We start from the raw sequence: 23,879 nt of genomic DNA, 5'->3' as shown, positions 1-23,879 counted from the left end.
TTATGGACATTTGGACTATTTGAATTTTTTCCCCCTGTTATGAAGAGTACTGGTTTGTTCTCTTATTTTCAAAGCTACAGCATTCCCAACCTCCAGATGGAACAGGGAAGAGGCTCGCTAACAGGTTGAGTGCCACGTTCCAAATGAGCTAGTGTGTGTCAGAATCAAGGGGATTTTTAGAAAGCCAGGAGCCGGTCTACACCCGCAGACTTCCTGAAATCAGCCGATGTAGGACAGGCTTAGGATATGTTTCTCACAAGCAATGATGCTGTTCTGGGAATAGCTGGAATTGATGATGGCCTTACAGCATCCTTGAGGAAACGGGAGGTGATGTGTCTGTGTGTGAGGATGTTCTCATCCCAAACCTCGTTTATACATAGCTCTCTTCTCCTTTCAGGCAAATAGAAACCTTTCTGAGATACTCGACACCACAGTTCACTTGTTTAACTCTAAACCTCAAGAATGTTTAGCATCTCAGGAAGAGACCTCACACCAGTTTGGAGTAATCCCTGCTTCTGCCTCCCTCGGCCCCAGAAACCAAACTACCTCTTGTTTACCCAGGTTTGCCTTTTTGGACATTTGAAGTGAATTAGAATAGCGGAATATGTGAGTCTTGTGCTTGGCTTTTAAATTCTGATGTTTTTGAGGCCCTCACACTGTTGTATGCACCATTCTTGTATAGGACCTGCTAAGGAGTGTCCCATCTGACCGTGCAGCTACAGCATCTATGCATACGGCATACTCATTCCGTTCAGCCGCTCGTCTGTCTGCTCATAGCCACTGGTGACCTCTGGCTGTGCTGACTGACACCTTCTGAGCAGGTATAATTGATGCCTGTGACTAGATGAAGCTTTCGTTTCTCTCGGGTCTAGACTTATGAGTTGAATTGTGGACACATGGTAAATTTATGTTCAGTATTTTAAGAAGTTGCTAAACTCCTTTCCAAAGTGGCTGCACAATTTTATATCCCCATCAGCAATATATGGGGATGTGTGTGTCATATATTCTCTCCAGATTCATTTTGTGTGGGGTTTATAATAAGAGAATTTGAGATTCGCCCTTGGGCTGTGGAGGAACCTATTTAAAATACTGTTGGATGATTACTTAGACAGCTATGCATGATAAGCTGGCTAACACTGGTTTCCAACTTGGCCACACAGTAAAATCCTTTGGGACCTTTCCTAGTGAAGGTCCTGCTACAGTTCAGATAAGGAATGTAGTGACTCTGTGGGCCGGGGTGAACAGGCGTTGGGTTTTTAATACTGGCAGATGATTTCAATGAGCCAGCTGATAATGTCCGATGGAAGATTCTGTTTTGTTGTTGAGTCACCTGCTGAGATAATGAGCCACACACTTAGAACTGAAGAAAGGCACACTGAGTGGGACTGGGGACCGTAGAAGGAACAAAGGTTGTATTGTCTGGCCAATGTGGCTTTTTCAATTATCCACATATACCTTCCCTGCTATTATTGTTTTAACCATTTTGACCATGAAGTGGAGGATGGCTGATAACTGAAGCCTTGGAGATGGATGCAAAAGCCTGTTTGTCTCTGAGACACTTGAGCTGTTAGACAGTCAGTAGATAGGCAGGAGAGGAGGGGCAGGGGTGACTAATGGGTGGGCACTGTCGGGTGTGTGTGTGTGTCCAGATCCAGGTGGAAACATCCTTTATTCTTGCAATGGTCTTTCCCTCACTTCCACCTCAATGCAGGCTCTTGCTTTGAAGCAACAACCAGCTACTGTTAACTGATCCTCCAGGGAGGGCCGTTCCGCTCCTGGGCACTGCGAGGAGAGTTTCTGGCTCATTTGTCATCATCCTCAGCCCTCTAGCTCATGTTCTTCCTCCTTGGCAACTTTCTCTGTCCCCATGGCTTAAGTTCTTAATTGAGATTCTTAACGACACTTCTTCATCTTAGAAGTTTCTCAACCCTTTTGATTGCTCCTTGACTAAATATGAGAACTTCTGGTGTAGTGCCCAGGCCCAGCATAGTCTGATATGATCTAAACTATGGACACTATAAAGTCACACCATGCGACAGATCTCACATGGGAGGTTTGTTGGGGAGAAGGCATACAGAGGCTGCCTATGGGTGAGGGTGGAGGGAAGAAGAGAGTAGAGGAGGGCCTGGCCTTTTATAAGGGGTTGTAGCACACGCACAGGGGGAGGACATGCGACTTATGGCAACGCTGGGAATGTGTTGCTTCTTAGCATCCAGTGATGGTGTATCCTGCTGTCGCTGGGTCCCTGGGGCAGGTGGTGGAGATGCCTGACCGCTAACAACATTACCTCTGCATCTAAGCAGCCATGCTGGTCTTGCCATTGCCAACTTTGCCCTGTGTTTTTCTATTGTTTGTTTGTTTGTTTGGTTTTTTTTTTCCCTTGCTTTTTTCCTTTCAGTGCACACTTCCTTCCTCCAGGCATCTTTCCTGATCACTCTGTCCAGGCTGGACAGCACTGTCATTTGTTCATGCTTTCCCTTCCGAGGTCTTACCTAAGTTGGATGGTTTGTACCCCTCCAGGTGTGAAGGAACCCGTGCACTGAACCCCGATTAGGCACAGACCACACCCAAACACCAATTGCAATACAAAGAGATCCTTTATTAAGCAAGACAAAGAATCTGAATCAGGCAGAAACAGCAGCAAATAGCTTTGCAGGAGTAATTTTAAGAGGTGTCTTAGTTAGGGTTTTACTGCTGTGAACAGACACCATGACCAAGGCAACTCTAATAAGGACAATATTTGATTGAGGCTGGCTTACAGGTTCAGAGGTTCAGTCCGGTATCATCAAGGCAGGAACATCTAGGCATGCATGGTGTAGGAGGAGCTGAGAGCTTTACAACTTCATCTGCAGGCTGCTAGGAGAAGACTGGCTTCCAGGAAGCTAGGAGGAGGGTCTTAAAGCCCACACCCACAGTGACACACTTTCTCCAACAAGGCCACACCTCCAAATAGTGCCACTCACAGGGCCAAATATATTCAAACCACCACAAGAGGTAAAAAGGAAAGGTCTATGTTGGAATGAGCTGGGATGGGTTGGAAAGTTCTGATTGGATGTGTTGATTAAGATAGCCAATGGGGGACTTTGATTGCTGGACCTTGATATTTTGATAGTTAAATCTTGGTGATCAACCTCAGGAACGGGTCAGGCATAAGAAAGTGGTCAAATAAGGGAATAAACCTTGGTATCTAGGAATGTGGAAGTGTCCAAATAAGGGACTCTGATGGTTAGCAAGGGAGAGGGAAGAGAGAAGAGCTGGACCTACTGGCACCATCTTGGCTGTGCTTGAGCCTAGGTGCTGGGTAAGTGGGTGTCATTTTTTTCTGGCTACTTCCTGCTGCTTAGGGGTGAAGAGTGTCATTAATCTAACGGGATTGAAAGTGGGGCCAGTGGGGGAGGAGGTAGGGAGAGTAAGAGGCTTAGAAGGCAAGTCCCTTCCAAGGTCTTACCTAAGTTGAATGGTTTGTACCCCTCCAGGTGTGAAGGAACCTGTGCACTGCAGGGTGCAGCCCTCTGGATCCCCAACTGGGCACAGACCACACCCAAACGCCAATTTCCAATACAAAGAGATCCTTTATTAAGCAAGGCAAAAAATCTGAATCAGGCAGATTCAGAACGCTCTGGGTAGAGGAGCTGGGAAGATCTTTGAAGGCACAAATCAGTGATCGTCTCATGTAAGCACGTAAATTATCTGGCGTAGAGAAGGCCATTTGTAGAAGTGAGTCATCTTCCCGGAGACCTCCGTCAAGAGACTGTCCCCATGCCTAGATGTGGCATTCATGGGCTAGACGAATAAATGATGTCATCTTCAGTGATGAGAGGTTTGTAATACCTGAGGAGGAGTTTACTAAAAGTTTGGATATATTGGTCTGTCAGATTTGCTTGGTTAAAAAAAAAAAGAGGGAAGACAGTTAAGGAATAGAGGGGCAAGGAGTAACAGAAAAACACTGGTGACGAGGGGCCATAGAAGGCCAGACCCAGTTCTTTAGGGGAGACTCAAACCATCATGTGGAACTGGAGTCAAAGAGGGAAGTTCTGTTTAGTAGATCCTCAGGAAGGTGGGTTAGCTTACACATATTTTCCTCTCCCACCCTCAATTCACTGGCATAATACAACATCCTTCTCCGAGGGACAGACAAGCTCCTATTTTCTCCACTGTTAAGAGGTTCACAGCTTGGCTGCTTTGAAGGGAGACTTGGGCCAGAGAAATAAAGCCATCTTTGAGGGAGGCCAGACACTGGGCTGTGGAGTCTGTAGAAAGTTTTAATTTGACCTTGAAATCTTGACCTGTGACAAAGAATGACTCAAAGTCCTGCTGGTCACAGCTGTTTCATTTAAGGCACTAGCCAGACTTATACCTATCATAATAGGCAAAAAGACCTATTATGCCCCCAGGGAAATGAATTCTTGAGAGGAGCCAGTAGAATTCAATTGGGCTATGTAAGGTCAATGGGGACTGACAGTCACCAAAAAACAGGATTCGCACTGGGGAAAATACAATCACAAAGACTCCCGTTACACCAGCATAGCCTTCCGTGGGGTGCCCAGGTAGGCTTGAAACTGAGACACTTTGAGAATGTGGATGGCCATGGAGGCCTTTGTTAAATGGTGAAAGGGATGCTGGGTAACAAATTTTGGGGGTCGGTATGGAGAGGTTGAGAGAATCCACCTTTGGTTCCCAAGGGAGCTTGGATGGCTAGGGACAAGCAGTTGGTAATGGGTGGTTGACAAGTGAGACATGACTGGTAAGAGGGACTGTGGCTCAGGGAGGGTGTTGCAGATAGGCACAGAGAAAGCAGTGGGAGATGTTAAAGGAAGGATCCCATTGAGAAGGAAAAGAGTTTGTTGGATGATCTCAACCCAAGTGAGGGTTTGGCCATGAGTATGTGTGTATCAAAGGGGGAGGTTTGGGTTTAGTTATGTCTTGTAAGAGGGAGTATAAGATTTTATGTCTGAGGATAACTGGACAGCCAATAGGTTTAGGGGAGCCAGCTGGTAATGAATGTTAATTGTGGCCACAGTTGTCCAAGGTTTAAAGGAGCTAAGTTGGTTTCCATTATAAAATATACCCTGGGCCCTGGTGGCTCATCTATCTTCCCATGGGCCTTGGATGTATATTTGGAGAGTGTTGGCCTTACTGGCTCAGAGGAGTCTGAGTCCTAGTGAACTTCCTTCTGCCCTTGTGGTGCTGGTGACATGATAGGACCTTGGTGATCAGCCCCAGGAATGGGTCAGGCATAGGATAATGGCCAAATGAAAGACCTTGGTGCCTAGCTTCAGGAATGTGGAGGTGCCTGAGTAAGGGAATCAATCTAACAGTTTAGCAAGGAGAGGGAAGGGGGTAGGGGAAAGGGCAAGAGCTTCTGGCACCACATTTGCCATGCCTCTGAGAGCCCTCTAAGGTGGTCATCTCATTATCCCTGCCTTCACACACTGGACCCCAGGCCCCGTGGGAGTACGGCTCACACCTGGTTTTGCTTTTGTTTCTTCCTGGCTTTAGAAAGTTCTCAGATTATTTTGTTTTGTCACTAGGACCCACAAGATTAAAGTGGAAAGATCTGCCTCTTCCTTGTCTCACTAAGGAAACAAATAGGAATGGTAACAGGGCCTCAGGCCAGAGAGAAGGAAGGGTTCATACAAACACTACATTAATACTCTCCGATCTTCTCTCCCCTTCTAAGAGAATCATAAGAGCCGTGGGTGGTGTTTAAACTACTTTTGTGTGTGTTCTATTCAATAACAAACATCAGACCTCTGGTGGCAGACAAAAATATTATCTTTGAATAAAGAGCGGGTGAAGCCATTTTAAGGGTCTCTCTCTGACTCTCTGTCTCTGTCTCTCTCTGTTTCTGTCTCTGTCTCTCACACACACACGCACATGCACACGCACCTCACAAACATGGCCAGTGGATTGGGGCAACAACCCAGGCAGATTGAAGCCATTGGGGCACCCAGCTCCAATCCAGAGAACAACTATGTAAAAGGCTCACATAGCTCATACTTCCTCCCTGGAAGTTGAGAACTCACTAGGGAGAGCTGCAATCCCATTGCCCTCGTAGCAGTGGGCGATCATTTTCTGTACCCCCAGGTCACCTTTTGATTATCTAAACTGATTTGGACAATGTCCACAGGTGGCTTTCTCTAGCGTTTCTTTTGTGCAGGATAAAGCACGGGCGCCCTCTGGTGGTCATCGGTAGAAACATCTCAAGTGGGAACCATTCATTCTGTGGGTGAGAATCCCTGAGTTCCTGGACTCCTCTCATCTCAAAGCCACTAAATCACCCAAACAAAATGGTTTATACTGGTTTATGACTACCAGATCTTTCTGAGGTCATGCTTATGGTTTCACAGTCCCTGTTGCCACGGAGCCGTGCCATGATGTAGAGTGAGGCTGAGGTTTGTTAATCAGGGCCACAGTGAGGACACAGAAAGGAGGACACAGAAAGGAGAGAGCAGCAGCCTGCATGCCCTCTGTGGGAGGAACGCTCAACTCTGTATGACAACTCCGATTCACCGTCATAGCGTGTTATCTAAATAACTCTGAGAAGGCAAGGCAGGTCTCCTGGGTGCAGTGCTAGAACCAGGGGCCTGTGACTAAGGGGCGGGTGATAGACTGGATAATTGCTGTTTCGGGCTGTTTGCAAGGCTATACATCTTGGAGACAGAAGAACGGAAGCGGATGACATATTTGTAATATGTATGTGTGTCCGAACTCTCTCACCAAGCAGCCATGTTGAAAGACAAATTGACAGAGGCTGAGAAGGAGGAGGTCCTGGTTGGTGGAATGGACCATCACGGACGGGGCAAGAGCAATTGGTTTTGTTGTTGTTGTTGTTTTGTTTGTTTGATAAAGGACCCAGAACCTGATAACTTCTGAAGCACCTCCAAGTGAACCATGTCGTTCCGGACCAGAAAGTCAGTCCGATCCCTTATGAAATTTCCCTAAGGATCTTGCACCATGTGTGAAAGTTGGAACATTTCCCCCAAGAGCTCTCAAGGGACAACAATTGTCTTTAGGTGCATAAATGACACAGTGGCCCAAGGGGTTCACTGGAGTGGTTTTGAGTCTTATATCAACCACAACCACCACCACCACCTCCACCTCCACCACCTCCACCCCTGTCCAGCCTTTGTTTGGTGATAAACGGTGATGTGGAAGAGTCTAAGGTGAAATCAGCCCTTCTGACCACAAGGTGCTATTGGCATGTTGCTTTCTCATTACAATAGAAACCCAAGGCCATGCCAGAAACATGGAATACCAGAGCAAATACCTATATTTATGAATGTAGAACTTAATTAATGTCCTGTATTCTAAATTACTGTTTACTTGTGCTTTGATAAAAAGCTGAGCATTTAGTATCCCATATTTAATGTTACTTATATTCCTCAGTCTGATGCAGTGAGAGATGTGATCTGGGACTTGGGAGCAAACTTCAGCCAGGGCTAGCCCATGGGTACCTGTTGCTTTGACTCTACTCTGCCCGGAAAATGAGATTTACCAATGAGACAGGCAAATACACACGTCTCAGAGGACATTCCAGCCTTTCCATAGTATTGTGAAGTAGATAAGCTAAATGAAAAAATGCTTCTTCACCTCAAGTTAGTAATTAAACTTTTCACCCATCTTTCCTCTATACATTATACATAAGTTTGGTTGGTTCACATTGTTGGTCCGTTGTAGACAATGTTCCCTACAGAAACCACTTTCCTCATAGCTGAGATGGAGGTTCCATTTCATCATAAAAGTTAATATATAGTATTCTGAGTATCAGCTTTTCATGAGCTTGAAACCTACCTCAATTGCAGTTTCGACTCCCTTAAAAACTGGGTGTTTCCAGCCTTACGATCACTGTTATTTCACAGCCTTGGTTCATGTAGTTGAGCGGGAGGGCTTTGTTTCCTCAGTGTTTATTATTTTGCTATACTGCATAAGTTTCTAAATTAATGTATTGCAACATACCACTGCCTCCTCCAACATAGTGTGTGCATGTGAGACAATATCTTATATAGTAACCTTACAATACTTTGAAAGATCTAAAAGACAGAGACAGCCAGAAACTCATACGAAATGGAATGAAAAACAAAATCCATATTTAGCATGGCATTTCATAAAATTATTCATATTCTTCCAGTGAGCATTAATAATTTAGAAACTCAAAATTGACATATTTATGAATGAAGTTGAGTCTATACAGCCTATAGAATATTTCTTCTGAAATCTTTTTTGTTTTTGATTTGTTTTTTTTTTTTTTTTTGTTTGTTTGTTTGTTTTTCGAGACAGGGTTTCTCTGTATAGCCCTGGCTGTCCTGGAACTCACTTTGTGGACCAGGTTGGCCTCGAACTCAGAAATCCGCCTGTCTCTGCCTCCCAAGTGCTGGGATTAAAGGTGTGCGCCACCACCGCCTGGCTCTTCTGAAATCTTTATTCACACAATTATACACAATTACTGCAGTGACATTGGTGATGTAATCAAAGCTTAAAGAATGTGATGTTGGTGCTGGAGAGATGGTTCAGCGGTTAAGAGCACTGACTGCTTTTCCAGAGGTCCTGAGTTCAATTCCTAGCAACCACATGGTGGCTTGCAACCATCTGTAACAGGATCTGATGCCCTCTTCTGGTGTGTCTGAGGACAGCGACAGTGTACTCACTTATACAAAATAAATAAATCTTGAAAAGGAATTTAAAAAAGTGATGTTATTCATTAACTAATCAATGCCAGCAGTGTATACACATCATCATTAGAAACATTTTTATATGAGAAAGATAAAATGAGGAACAAAGTTTTTTGACAACTATTTTAATTAGTTAAAAAACAATTTTACTTCTGATCTCAGTTTCCCCTCCTTCTTCTCCTTTCAGATCTTCCCGAGAGTCAGAAACAGCCCTACTCCTGCTGAGAGGAGTCCCACATGAAGACCAAGCTACGCAACTATAGCATATGTGCAGAGGGCCTAGGTCAGTCCCATGCACTCCGAGTCATGATTTCTGTGGACTCAGAAGCTTTGGACCAACAAATGGTGTAGCTTTCTCTCACACTTTAACCTTCAGATTTGCCTAAACTACCTTCCCCTGTTGGCTTCTTCCAGTGATTGCGATGTCCACTATCAGAAGGACTGAGATCTGCATTCAGATGAACTGAGTTAAAATGCAGGCTTGCTCCAAAAATGTACTTCTAAAACTGCGCTTTGGGAATACAGTTATGTACACACAATCTCAGCTTCAAGGGTAGTCAGTGTGAAATGCTGGTAAGATAAATGATCAAAATGTCCAGGGGCAGGTCACTTGCTAAAACAGTAAATAACATCATACTGCAGAGTCTATGCTGTGCTTGACAGGTGTGTGGGAAGGGAATGCCTGGCACAGGCGGAAACCAAAACACCAAACAAACTGGTAAAGCCGTGTTGCCAGTGTTGCATTGTCCTTGTTCTTCAAACGAAAACTACAGCTGGTTTTTGCTACTTTCTGGGTTCTTCCTTCTCCCACCCATTATCCCCCCAGTTTCACACTCTCTCTCTAGAAAGGAGAGAAAGATGGATAGATGTGTATGAGAGAAAGATCTGTGAGTATAATTTCTTTCTTCTTGTTTCTTCTTTGTGCATGACTACTAACAAACTACAAATACTCCCCCTCCCAGCCCCCGAAAGACCATCAGCGACCAGCCCTGCCTCTCAGGGCCCTGTCATTTGTGTACGCTCTGACAAGTTCCCAGGATTCCAAATGTCACGCAATCACGGAAGCTATCTGCAGCTCGCTATGTATTCAGCTCTGGGAGAGGAGGAACAGGTCACAGCCAGCTGCTGTAGACAACATCCCCAGACTCCCACAGCTGGGATTAAAATGAAAACATATTCTTATAATATTTGTTTTTTTTTTCAAGAAACCAAAATTCCAGAATTGTCACTACATTCCGCCCCGCCCCTGCTTCTGTATCAAGCCATTAATTGGGTTGTAGCGGAGAAATTAGAAACAGAGACGTTTTCAATGAAATAAGTGCTTTTCGGGTCAGTGGCCAAGTTTTTTCAGGAGGCCTTTCCTGCTCAGTTCAGTTTTATCAGTTTTGATGATATCCACAGCTTTTCATTTCCTGAGGAAATATAAACAAATCTACATTCCCAATGGAACACCTTTGCTGGTTTCCGTTCTGATGTTAACATATCGTTATAGTATATGGGCTGATTTCATTCCACAGGTTTTTTTTTTCTCTATAATCCAGTGTCTCTCAGCTGCTGTTCTTCCTTTCTCATTAACATTCAGAAAATTCAAAGTGAGCAGAGCATTATTTTGTCTGTCCCTGGGGTCTTTATGCTCCCTTTAACTTTTATAAGCATTTCCTCTAAGGTGCAATTGGACTGCATAGGGGTGTGTGGTGTACCTGTAATGTGCTTTATATTACAGTATGCCATGTTCTTTGATCACCCACAATGACATAATCTCAGCATTAATATATAGTGCTACAATTTCTACTGGATTTGTTCCTGACAATTGACATAGTCTTATTCTACCTTTTATGATTAAAGAAGCAACTTTTTCTATGAAAGTCTTTAATTTCTTACTTTGTTTGTGTGCTAAAAAAAAGTTCATTCCGCCGAGCAGCACCGGGTAGCTAGGGCGCACAGTCATCTGACTCCCGCCAGCTACCCACAACACCCGCCAAGCGATCTTAAGACTTCTGGTGAGTGGAACACAGCATCTGCTCCAATCCAATCGTGCGGGACCTGAGACTGAATTAGTCAGGGAAGCAAAAACCCGGTCTGAGTAGGGGCACAAGCCCCTTTCGGTCCGAGCAGCACCAGGGTAGCTAGGGCGTACAGTTGGCTGACTACCGCCAGATACTCACAACACCAGCCACGAGATCTTAAGAATTCTGAGGATTGGGATCTGCCCGGCACGGGAGTGCTTTGCCTGAGCATCAGCAGCAGACATCTCGGTTCCGGGACCCCGCCGAGTGTATCCTGCACAGACAGCTGGCCATTTTCCCGGCCAGAGGATAGGGATCTGCCTGGCATGGGAGCATTTTGCCTGAGCATCAGCAGCAGACATCTTGGTTCCGGGACCCCGCCGAGTGTATCCTGTACAGGCAGGTGACCATTTTCCTGGCCAGAGGATAGGGACCTGCCCGGCACAGGAACGCTTTGCCTGAGCATTGGCAGCAGACATCTTAGTTCCGGGACCCTGCCAAGTGTACCCTGCACAGACATCTTAGTTCCACGACCCCACCGAGTGTATCCTGCACAGCTCTAGAGATTACCAGATGCCGAAAGGCAAACGTAAGAATCCTACTAACAGAAATCAAGACCACTCACCATCATCAGAACGCAGCACTCCCACACCACCTAGTCCTGGGCACCCCAACACAACCGAAAAGCTAGACCCGGATTTAAAAGCATATCTCATGACGATGGTAGAGGACATCAAGAAGAACTTTAATAACTCACTTAAAGAAATACAGGAGAACACTGCTAAAGAGTTACAAGTCCTTAAAGAAAAGCAGGAAAACACAACCAAACAGGTAGAAGTCCTTATAGAAAAACAGGAAAACACATCCAAACAGGTGATGGAAATGAACAAAACCATACTAGACCTAAAAAGGGAAGTAGACACAATAAAGAAAACTCAAAGTGAGGCAACGCTGGAGATAGAAACCCTAGGAAAGAAATCTGGAACCATAGACTCGAGCATCAGCAACAGAATACAAGAGATAGGAGAGAGAATCTCAGGTGCAGAAGATTCCATAGAGAACATCGGCACAACAATCAAAGATAATACAAAACACAAAAAGATCCTAACTCAAAACATCCAGGAAATCCAGGACACAATGAGAAGACCAAACCTACAGATAATAGGAGTAGATGAGAATGAAGATTTTCAACTTAAAGGACTAGCAAATATCTTCAACAAAATTATAGAAGAAAACTTCCCAAACCTAAAGAATGACATGCCCATGAACATACAAGAAGCCTACAGAACTCCAAATAGACTGGACCAGAAAAGAAATTCCTCCCGACACATAATAATCAGAACAACAAATGCACTAAATAAAGATAGAATATTAAAAGCAGTAAGGGAGAAAGGTCAAGTAACATATAAAGGCAGACCTATCAGAATTACACCAGACTTTTCACCAGAGACTATGAAAGCCAGAAGAGCCTGGACAGATGTTATACAGACACTAAGAGAACATAAATGCCAGCCCAGGCTACTATACCCGGCCAAACTCTCAATTACCATAGATGGAGAAACCAAAGTATTCCACGACAAAACTAAATTCACCCATTATCTTTCCACGAATCCAGCCCTTCAAAGGATAATAACAGAAAAAAACCAATACAAGGACGGGAACCACGCCCTAGAAAAAACAAGAAGATAATCCCTCAACAAAACTAAAAGAAGACAGCCACAAGAACAGAATGCCAACTTTAACAACAAAAATAAAAGGAAGCAACAATTACTTTTCCTTAATATCTCTTAATATCAATGGACTCAATTCCCCAATAAAAAGACATAGACTAACAGACTGGCTACACACACAGGACCCAACATTCTGCTGCTTACAGGAAACCCATCTCAGGGAAAAAGACAGACACTACCTCAGAGTGAAAGGCTGGAAAACAATTTTCCAAGAAAATGGTCTGAAGAAACAAGCTGGAGTAGCCATTCTAATATCAGATAAAATCGACTTCCAACCCAAAGTTATCAAAAAAGACAAGGAGGGACACTTCATACTCATCAAAGGTAAAATCCTCCAAGAGGAACTCTCAATTCTGAATATCTACACTCCAAATGCAAGGGCAGCCACATTCATTAAAGACACTTTAGTAAAGCTCAAAGCACACATTGCACCTCACACAATAATAGTGGGAGACTTCAACACACCACTTTCATCAATGGACAGATCGTGGAAACAGAAACTAAACAGGGACACAGTGAAACTAACAGAAGTTATGAAACAAATGGATCTGACAGATATCTACAGAACATTTTATCCTAAAACAGAAGGATATACCTTCTTCTCAGCACCTCACGGGACCTTCTCCAAAATTGACCATATAATTGGCCACAAAACAGGCTTCAACAGATACAAAAATATGGAAATTGTCCCATGTATCCTATCAGACCACCATGGCCTAAGGCTGATCTTCAATAACAACATAAATAATGGAAAGCCAACATTCACGTGGAAACTGAACAACACTCATCTCAATGATACCTTGGTCAAGGAAGGAATAAAGAAAGAAATTAAAGACTCTTTAGAGTTTAATGAAAATGAAGCCACAACATACCCAAACCTATGGGACACAATGAAAGCATTTCTAAGAGGGAAACTCATAGCTCTGAGTGCCTCCAAGAAGAAACGGGAGAGAGCACATACTAGCAGCTTGACAACACATCTAAAAGCTCTAGAAAAAAAGGAAGCAAATTCACCCAAGAGGAGTAGACGGCAGGAAATAATCAAACTCAGGGGTGAAATCAACCAAGTGGAAACAAGAAGAACTATTCAAAGAATTAACCAAACGAGGAGTTGGTTCTTTGAGAAAATCAACAAGATAGATAAACCCTTAGCTAGACTCACTAGAGGGCACATGGACAACATCCTAATTAACAAAATCAGAAATGAAAAGGGAGACATAACAACAGATCCTGAAGAAATCCAAAACACCATCAGATCCTTCTACAAAAGGCTATACTCAACAAAACTGGAAAACCTGGATGAAATGGACAAATTTCTAGACAGATACCAGGTACCAAAGTTAAATCAGGATCAAGTTAACGATCTAAACAGTCCCATAACCCCTAAGGAAATAGAAGCAGTCATTAATAGTCTCCCAACCAAAAAAAGCCCAGGACCAGATGGGTTTAGTGCAGAGTACCAGACCTTCAAAGAAGATCTAATCCCAGTTCTGCACAAACTATTCCACAAAATAGAAGTAGAGGGAACTCCACCCAACTCATTCTATGAAGCCACAATTACTCTGATACCTAAACCACAGAAAGATCTAACAAAGATAGAGAACTTCAGGCCAATTTCCCTTATGAATATCGATGCAAAAATCCTCAATAAAATTCTCACTAACCGAATCCAAGAACACATTAAAGCAATCATCCATCCTGACCAAGTAGGTTTTATTCCAGGGATGCAGGGATGGTTTAATATACAAAAATCCATCAACGTAATCCATTATATAAACAAACTCAAAGACAAAAACCACATGATCATCTCGTTAGATGCGGAAAAAGCATTCGACAAGATCCAACACCCATTCATGATAAAAGTCTTGGAAAGATCAGGAATTCAAGGCCCATACCTAAACATGATAAAAGCAATCTATAGCAAACCAGTAGCCAACATCAAAGTAAATGGTGAGAAGCTGGAAGCAATCCCACTAAAATCAGGGACTAGACAAGGCTGCCCACTTTCTCCCTACCTCTTCAACATAGTACTTGAAGTCCTAGCCAGAGCAATTTGACAACAAAAGGAGATCAAGGGGATACAAATTGGAAAAGATGAAGTCAAAATATCACTTTTTGCAGATAGTATGATAGTATATATAATTGACCCTAAAAATTCCACCAGAGAACTCCTAAACCTGATAAACAGCTTCGGTGAAGTAGCTGGATATAAAATTAACTCAAACAAGTCAATGGCCTTTCTCTATACAAAGAATAAACAGGCTGAGAAAGAAATTAGGGAAACAACACCCTTCTCAATAGTCACAAATAATATAAAATATCTTGGCGTGACTCTAACTAAGGAAATGAAATATCTGTATGATAAAAACTTCAAGTCCCTGAAGAAAGAAATTAAAGAAGATCTCAGAAGATGGAAAGATCTCCCATGCTCATGGATTGGCAGGACCAACATTGTAAAAATGGCTATCTTGCCAAAAGCAATCTACAGATTCAATGCAATCCCCATCAAAATTCCAACTCAATTCTTCAATGAATTAGAAAGAGCAATCTGCAAATTCATCTGGAATAACAAAAAACCTAGGATAGCAAAAGCTCTTCTCAAGGATAAAAGTACCTCTGGTGGAATCACCATGCCTGACTTAAAGCTTTACTACAGAGCAATTGTGATAAAAACTGCATGGTACTGGTATAGTGACAGACAAGTAGACCAATGGAATAGAATTGAAGACCCAGAAATGAACCCACACACCTATGGTCACTTGATCTTCGACAAGGGAGCTAAAACCATCCAGTGGAAAAAAGACAGCATTTTCAACAAATGGTGCTGGCACAACTGGTGGTTATCATGTAGAAGAATGCAAATCGACCCATTCCTCTCTCCTTGTACTAAGGTCAAATCTAAGTGGATCAAGGAACTCCACATAAAACCAGAGACACTGAAACTTATAGAGGAGAAAGTGGGGAAAAGTCTCGAAGATATGGGAACAGGGAAAAAAATTCCTGAATAGAACAGCAATGGCTTGTGCTTTAAGATCGAGGATTGACAAATGGGACCTCATGAAACTGCAAAGCTTTTGCAAGGCAAAAGACACCGTCAATAAGACAAAAAGACCACCAACAGATTGGGAAAGGATCTTTACCTATCTTAAATCAGATAGGGGACTAATATCCAATATATATAAAGAACTCAAGAGGGTGGACTCCAGAAAATCAAATAGCCCCCTTAAAAGATGGGGCTCAGAGCTGAACAAAGAATTCTCACCCGAGGAATACCGAAAGGCTGAGAAACACCTGAAAAAATGTTCAACATCCTTAATCATCAGAGAAATGCAAATCAAAACAACCCTGAGATTCCATCTCACACCAGTCAGAATGGCTAAGATCAAAAATTCAGGTGACAGCAGATGCTGGCGAGGATGTGGAGAAAGAGGAACACTCCTCCATTGTTGGTGGGATTGCAAGCTTGTACAACCACTCTGGAAATCAGTCTGGCGGTTCCTCCGAAAATTGGACATAGTACTACCGGAGGATCCCGCAATACCTCTCCTGGGCATATATCCAGAAGATGTCCCAACCGGTAAGAAGGACACATGCTCCACTATGTTCATAGCAGCCTTATTTATAATAGCCAGAAGCTGGAAAGAACCCAGATGTCCCTCAACAGAGGAATGGATACAAAAAATGTGGTACATTTACACAATGGAGTACTACTCAGCTATTAAAAAGAATGAATTCACGAAATTCCTAGCCAAATGGATGGACCTGGAGGGCATCATCCTGAGTGAGGTAACCCAATCACAAAAGAACTGAAATGAAATGTACTCACTGATAAGTGGATATTAACCCAGAAACTTAGTATAGCGAGATATAAGGCACAATATGTAAAACATATGAAACTGAAGAAGAACGAAGACCAAAGTGTGGATACTTTGCTCATTCTTAGAATTGGAAACAATCACCCATGGAAGGAGTTACAGAGACAAAGTTTGGAGCTGAGACAAAAGGATGGTCCATCTAGAGACTGCCATATCCAGGGATCCATCCCATAATTAGCCTCCAAGCGATGACACCATTGCATACACTAGCAAGCCTTTGTTGCAAGGACGGTGATATAGCTGTCCCTTGTGAGACTAGGCCGGGGCCTAGCAAACACAGAAGTGGATGCTCACAGTCAACTATTGGATGGATCACAGGGCCCCCAATGGAGGAGCCAGAGAAAGTAACCAAGGAGCTAAAGAGATCTGCAACCCTATCGGAGGAACAACATTATGAACTAACCATTACCCCAGAGCTCTTGACTCTAGCTGCATATGTATCAAAAGATGACCTAGTCGGCCATCACTGGAAAGAGAGGCCCATTGGTCAGGCAAACGTCATATGCCCCAGTACAGGGGAATGCCAGGGTCAAAAAATGGGAATGGGTGGGTAGGGGAGAGGGGGGGGGATTTTTGGGATAGCAGTGGAAATGTAATTGAAGAAAATACGTAATAAAAAAAAAGAAAAAAAAAGTCCATTCCATAATTCTATCCTCCCTTTGCACAATGAGTCCAGCAGGAGAATGAATTGAAGGCAAAATAGCCAATATACAATCAAGTTTGGAATCTATATGATATATGTTTCTTGCAGTCTCAGTTCTACCAGAGTTAACTATCTCTTTGCTTTAGCTGTTAACCATCTTGGACTGTTTAGGTCTGAATCTCCTTGTAATGTGTGAAACAAATGATTTAACTCGAGTAGTTAATCCAGTGGTAGGCCATAGCCATTAATATCTCACATTAATTTTTGATAAACATTTACAACCGATCTTTTCTGATATATACCTTTTGTGGTTGAATTTTTTGTTAACTTATTTTATAACCGAAATAGATCTATCTCATATCTTTAAAAGAAAAAAAAACAAGAGTAAGACTCACACATAGTTTTTTTTTTTTTGTTGTTGTTGCTGCTGTTTTTTAAGTCAGAAGCTTAGAAGATGACTCAGAGAATAGTAAGCAAGAGTACTTACTGTCCCCACACAATGACCTGGGTTTCAATCATCAACATTCATATAAAAAAACTGGGCATGCACATGTAACACCCGTACTGTGGGTGGTAGACACAGGGGCATCATGGGGGCTTGTTGCTTCAAGTCTAACTCCAGGGTCAGTGAGAGACCTTGCAACAAGTGGATAAAGTCACACACACCCACATAATTTGAATCCCTTAATGGTGTCTTTGCATCAGATGTGCTTGTGGAACCTGATATTCTTTTATCAACTTTCATCAGCATTTATTCTTTCCCAGGTGAAGAATAACAATAAAGAGGACATAAAGTAATTAGTCTTCAACCAGAATTAGCCATTGGAGAAAGTACAGACAATTTTTTGTCTTGTTTTAGGCAGTGAATTTATTTCAGTTTGGGTAAGAAAATTTATAAACTTTTTCGGGGAAATCAGTTTAAACTTTAAGAAAGGCAATTTGTGTAGGCAAAAGTCAATACATTGGCTATTAATCTCTTCTCTCTCTCTCTCTCTCTCTCTCTCTCTCTCTCTCTCTCTCTCTCTCTCTCTCCCTCTCTCCTGTGTGTGTGTGTGTGTGTGTGTGTGTGTGTGTGTGTGTGTGTGTGTCTAGGAATGTTGTCTCACTGCAACAGGGGACAAATCAATTCTTCTAGGCTGGTTTTTCAGCAAGCCATAGAGATGAGTGTATCTCTGCCTACTTGATGATGGTTGGATAAGCAATCATGCCTGGATTTTTCTTTGTGTGCTGAGATCAAACTCAGTACCTTATGTTTACAGACAATGCAGTTCATTAGCAGGGTTATCTCCCCAGCCCCACTTGTGCCCTTTAACAGACACCTGGACATTTTCAGGTCCTCTAATTAGGCAGTCAAAACAGCAACAGTGTTTTTAGGACTGTCTTCAATTCATGGTTTTAATGTGCATTTGTAATAATTTTTAGTATGTCTAGATCTGAACTTTACTATTATTGCTGTCAAATTGGCCAAACACCTCATTATCTTGATAACTTTCTAAAATCCTTGCTGCTACCTAAAGTGATCTTCTTCAGGCTCCACTTTGCACTGCAAACTCACTCCCAGCCTCCTTTACCAGATGACCTTGCTAACTCCATGCTGACCCTTGTCCATGGCCTTACTACCCATGTTCTCCATTATGTTACTCACATACCTATGGATAAATAAGGAGACTACCAGCTTTATTTTTTTTCCATTTTTTATTAGGTATTTAGCTCATTTACATTTCCAATGCTATACCAAAAGTCCCCCATACCCACCCACCCCCAATCCCCTACCCACCCACTCCCCCTTTTTGGCCCTGACATTCCCCTGTACTGGGGCATATAAAGTTTGCGTGTCCAATGGGCCTCTCTTTCCAGTGATGGCCGACTAGGCCATCTTTTGATACATATGCAGCTAGAGTCAAGAGCTCTGGGGTACTGGTTAGTTCATAATGTTGTTCTGCCTATAGGGTTACAGATCCCTTTAGCTCCTTGGCTACTTTCTCTAGCTCCTCCATTGGGAGCCCTGTGATCCATCCATTAGCTGACTGTGAGCATCCACTTCTGTGTTTGCTAGGCCCCGGCATAGTCTCACAAGAGACAGCTACATCTGGGTCCTTTCGATAAAATCTTGCTAGTGTATGCAATGGTGTCAGCGTTTGGATGCTGATTATGGGGTGGATCCCTGGATATGGAAGTCTCTACATGGACCATCCTTTCATCTCAGCTCCAAACTTTGTCTCTGTAACTCCTTCCAAGGGTGTTTTGTTCCCACTTCTAAGGAGGGGCATAGTGTCCACACTTCAGTCTTCATTTTTCTTGAGTTTCATGTGTTTAGGAAATTGTATCTTATATCTTGGGTATCCTAGGTTTTGGGCTAATATCCACTTATCAGTGAGTACATATTGTGTGAGTTCCTTTGTGAATGTGTTACCTCACTCAGGATGATGCCCTCCAGGTCCATCCATTTGGCTAGGAATTTCATAAATTCATTCTTTTTAATAGCTGAGTAGTACTCCATTGTGTAGATGTACCACATTTTCTGTATCCATTCCTCTGTTGAGGGGCATCTGGGTTCTTTCCAGCTTCTGGCTATTATAAATAAGGTTGCTATGAACATAGTGGAGCATGTGTCCTTCTTACCAGTTGGGGCATCTTCTGGATATATGCCCAGGAGAGGTATTGCTGACTACCAGCTTTATAACTAAGATGCTAGAGAACAAATCTCATTTCTTGCACTTGCTATCTCAACTTAAGTTACTTTCATGTGTTTGAACTTCAGGCCTCCCAATAGAACAATCATTTGGTCAGGAAGTTAAACACAAGAAGTACAAACAGGCATTTTGCTACATCATTGGGTCCTTAAAAATCCTGAAATTCTACATGTTTTTTAATCTATTTACAGAAGAGAGTGAATATTAAGTTCTCAAAAATGAAAATAAAACAGAAGGAAATAAAGAAGTTTTTTTTTTTTAAAATAAATCAAGATGTAGTATATAGTTCTAGAAACAGAAATCTACTAGGACATCAGTAAGCAATCATCCTCAAAGGCAGGAGTTAGTACTGCACGCCTCTAACCCCAGCACTCAGAGGGTAGAACAAAGTGTATCCCTGTGATTCTGAGGCCATCCTGGGATACAAAACAAGTTCCAAGCCATCCAGGGATATTTAGGGGTCCTTCTCTTTAAAAACAAGAAACAAAACAAACAAGCAAAACAAGTTCTCTAATCAAATGTTGATATTTATAGGCAAGAGAGAAAGAGAGAGAAAGGGAGAGAGGAAGAGAGAGAGAGAGAGAGAGAGAGAGAGAGAGAGAGAGAGAGAGAGAGAGAGAGAGAGAGAGAGAGAATATAAATATGTGCAGAAAGTGGAGGGTAGAGAGTGAGGGAGTAAGGGAGGGTGGAAGGGGAGAGAGGGAGAGAAAGAGGTCAGGGAGAGAAGGGGCAGAGAGAACAAGACAGTGAGGAGAACTATAGCACTCCTGGGCACATAACCAAAGGACACGCCATCCGAGAACACTTGCTCAACTCTGTTCATAGCAGCTTTATGTGTAATAAGCAGAAGCTGGAAGCAGCCTAGAGATTCCTCAACTAAATCATGATGAAGAAATTGCGGTAATTTACACAATAAAGTATTGCTTATCTCCTGTAAAAAAAAATGACATGAAATTCATAAGCAAATGGACGGAACTAGGGAAAAAAAAAACCCAGATCATTCTGAGTGAGGTAACCCATACTCAGAAAGACAAACATGGTATATATTAATGTATACGTAGATATTAGCTGTTAAATAAATGGTACTCAAGCTACAATCTGTAGACCCAAAGAGGTTAGGCCGAGGAGTGGTCTGGGGTGGGGGTGGGGCATGTATCTTGTTTTGAGTGTCATTTGCTTATTCTCTCTCTACAGCAGGAGTGGCTGGGGCAAATGGCCATGAAGGTTCTCACCTACAGAGTTCTGTGTGGATTCTTTAGCTGGCATTACTTCACAGTGAAATATTAAAAAAAAAGGAAATCCCGCAAACATTAATATGAAAAGCATTTTGGCCACTCTTCCCATGCCTACCTCTAACTGCTCCCAGATCCAGTATATATCCTTCAATCTCCTATCAACTTCATGACCCTTAAAAGGAAATGAGTCACTTACTCTGCCTGAATCTGGGGCCATCTATCTGAAACCCTGAGTTCTTAACTCTATTTCACAACATATCAGCTGTGCAAACCCACAATTTCATAATGTGCTTAAAAATGGCAAGCTCTATAATTCTTAAAATTAAGAAACACAGAAGGTAAATGGTCTCAAGGAGATGGAAACTGTGTCTGTGCGTTAAGTCTATTCGAAGTCTTGTGCTCAGATGACTTGTCTCCAAATCCAATTGCTTCGCTTTTTTGCTAAGTTACTTATCTTTGACTCACAAAATATCCTAAGAATTGAGGTGTTTGCTACTTAGTTTATCAGATTATTATGAAGACATAACTAGCTAATAGGATGACTGAAAAAATAAAGAAAAAGAAAACCTTAGCATTCTCTCTCTCTTTTCTTTTCCTTTTTAAACTGTAGAACTGTTTAGGAATCCAAAGTAAATGTAACTCATCGGTTTTGTAAGATGCATCCTTGAAATGTTGCAGTGACCAGGAACTTATGAGTCCTGGACTTTGCTATTACCTGTTCTACTATTGAAACTTTAATTTGGAGTAAATGGCTCAGCGGTTAAGAGCCCTGACTGCTCTTCTGAAGGTCCTGAGTTCAAATCCCAGCAACCACATTGTGGCTCACAACCATCTGTAATGAGATCTGATGCCCCCTTCTGGTGTGTCTGAAGACAGCTATAGTGTACTCACATAATAATAATAAATAGAATCTTTTTAAAGAAATATGTAATCATATTGAACTTTATTTAAAAGAGGCAAGTCCAGTTTCAAAATGGAGGGCCATGATCCAAAGGAACCTGAGCAGCTGAGGAAGCTGTTCATTGGTAGTCTGAGCTTTGAAACCACAGACAATAGCTTAAGAAAACATTTTGAGAAATGGGGCATCCTTACATACTGAATGAGAGATCCCCAAACAAAATGTTCCAGGGACTTCATTTAGTGACCTACTCTTGTGATGAAGAGGTGGATGCTGCACTGTGTGCTCGGCCACACAAGGTTGATGGGCGTGTGGTGGAACCAAAGAGAGCTGTTTCGAGAGGATTCTGTAAAGCCTGGGGCCATTGAATGGTGAAGAAAAGATTTGTGGTGGTATTAAAGAAGATACAGAAGAATATAATCTGAGAGACTAGTCTGAAAAATATGGCAAGATAGTCATAGAAGTTATGGGAAAGGACGGGGAAAAAAGAGAGGACTTGGTTTTGCAATCTTTGATGATCATGACAGTTGATAACATTGTTGTTCAGAAATACCACACTTTTAATGGACATAATTGTGAAGCGAAAAGGCCCTTTTACAACAAGAGATGCAGTCTGCTGCATCACAGAGAGGCTGTGGAGGTAGATCTGGCAACTTTATGGGTCTTGGAGGAAATTTTGTTCCTGGAGGAAACTTTGGTGGAAGAGGTGGCTATGGTGGTGGAGGTGGTGGCAGCGGAGGTAGTTATGGAGGTGGTGATGGTGGATATAATGGATTGGGAGGTGATGGTGGCAGCTATGGTGGTGGTCCTGGTTACAGCGGTAGAGGAGGTTATGGAGGTTATGCAAACCAAGGTGATGGATATGGTGGTGGTAGAGGTGGAGGAGGAGGATATGATGGTTACAATGAAGGAGGAGATTTTGGTGGCGGTAACTATGGTGTTGGTGGGAACTACAATGACTTTGGAAATTATAGTGGACAGCAACAATCAAATTATGGACCCATGAAGGGGGGCAGTTTTGGTGGAAGAAGCTCAGGCAGTCCCTGAGGTGGTGGCTATGGATTTGGAGGTGGAAGTGGTGGATATGGTAGCAGAAGGTTTTAAAATAAAACAGAAACGGCTACAGTTCTTATCAGGAGAGAGCGAGGAGTTGTCAGGAAAGCTGCAGGTTACTTTGAGACAGTCGTCCCAAATGCATTAGAGGAACTGTAAAAATCTGCCGCAGAAGGAACGATGATCCATAGTCAGAAAAGTTACTGCAGCTTAAACAGGAAACCCTTCTTGTTCAGTATTGTCATATCCATGGTTTGCAAAAAGTACAGCTATTGATTAGTGCAACGTAGTGTCAATTAGGTGTATGCTCCTGAGGTCTCTTATCTGTTGTAGTTTTGTCTTTTTCTTCTCATTACATCAGGTATATTGCCCTGTAAACTGTAGTAGTGGTACCAGGAATAAAAAAAAAATCAGGAATTTTAAACTTTTCGATGTTTGTATAGTAAAGTTTTACTAGGATCATTGTGAATTTCTATTTCTCTCTCTTCTTTTGTCACTAGGAGAAGAACACCTGCAGAAGACACCCACCCCAGCAGCTCACCTGCCATGCCCTGGACAGGCGCTCCAGCTGTCAGTTTTGGCTCTATTTCAGGTATTCACTATGACATATGAGAATCCTCTTAACATTCATAAGAAATCATTTACTAAAATATTCCGAATTCTTATTATGACTTACTAATGTACTATAATTAGAAGTTTTCAAAACTGAATAGATTTGTGTTTTGAGAGTTGATTATGATTGCTGACTGCTTTCCTTACAGCTTTTTCTCATGTTGAAGACATGGGGAGAGTTTAGCCTCTGGTTATACAAGAACAGCCTTACACACACACACACACACACACACACACACACACACACACACACACGTGCATGCAAGGAGAAGGAGAAGGGTGGTTCATTCATATGCCTTGTTCTGCTGACTGACTGCATTAATGATGGTTTTCCATTTCCCTGCTCATGTAGTGAGTACTCCTATTTCATTCATCCCTCGTGCCCCTACAGCAACACTGCTTTGTCTCTGTCGTGATAGTTTGTTGACATTTCAGTGAGACTGGTACTCTTTGACAAGAGGT

General features: G+C 42.5%; 1 long non-coding RNA gene across 1 annotated transcript; it reads left to right on the top strand.

The window, feature by feature from the left end:
* Positions 1 to 409: 409 nt before the first annotated feature.
* Gm40361 lies at positions 410 to 23,359 on the top strand. The gene is made up of 4 exons (XR_872642.1): positions 410 to 561; positions 683 to 821; positions 8,860 to 8,955; positions 23,306 to 23,359. It is a non-coding gene; the product is annotated as a predicted gene, 40361 (long non-coding RNA).
* Positions 23,360 to 23,879: the final 520 nt, after the last annotated feature.

The sequence above is a fragment of the Mus musculus genome, chromosome 12 (assembly GCF_000001635.26).
Source record: "Mus musculus strain C57BL/6J chromosome 12, GRCm38.p6 C57BL/6J".
NCBI classification, from domain to species: Eukaryota; Metazoa; Chordata; class Mammalia; order Rodentia; family Muridae; genus Mus; species Mus musculus.
This window is presented reverse-complemented; position numbering and strand designations above follow the sequence as displayed.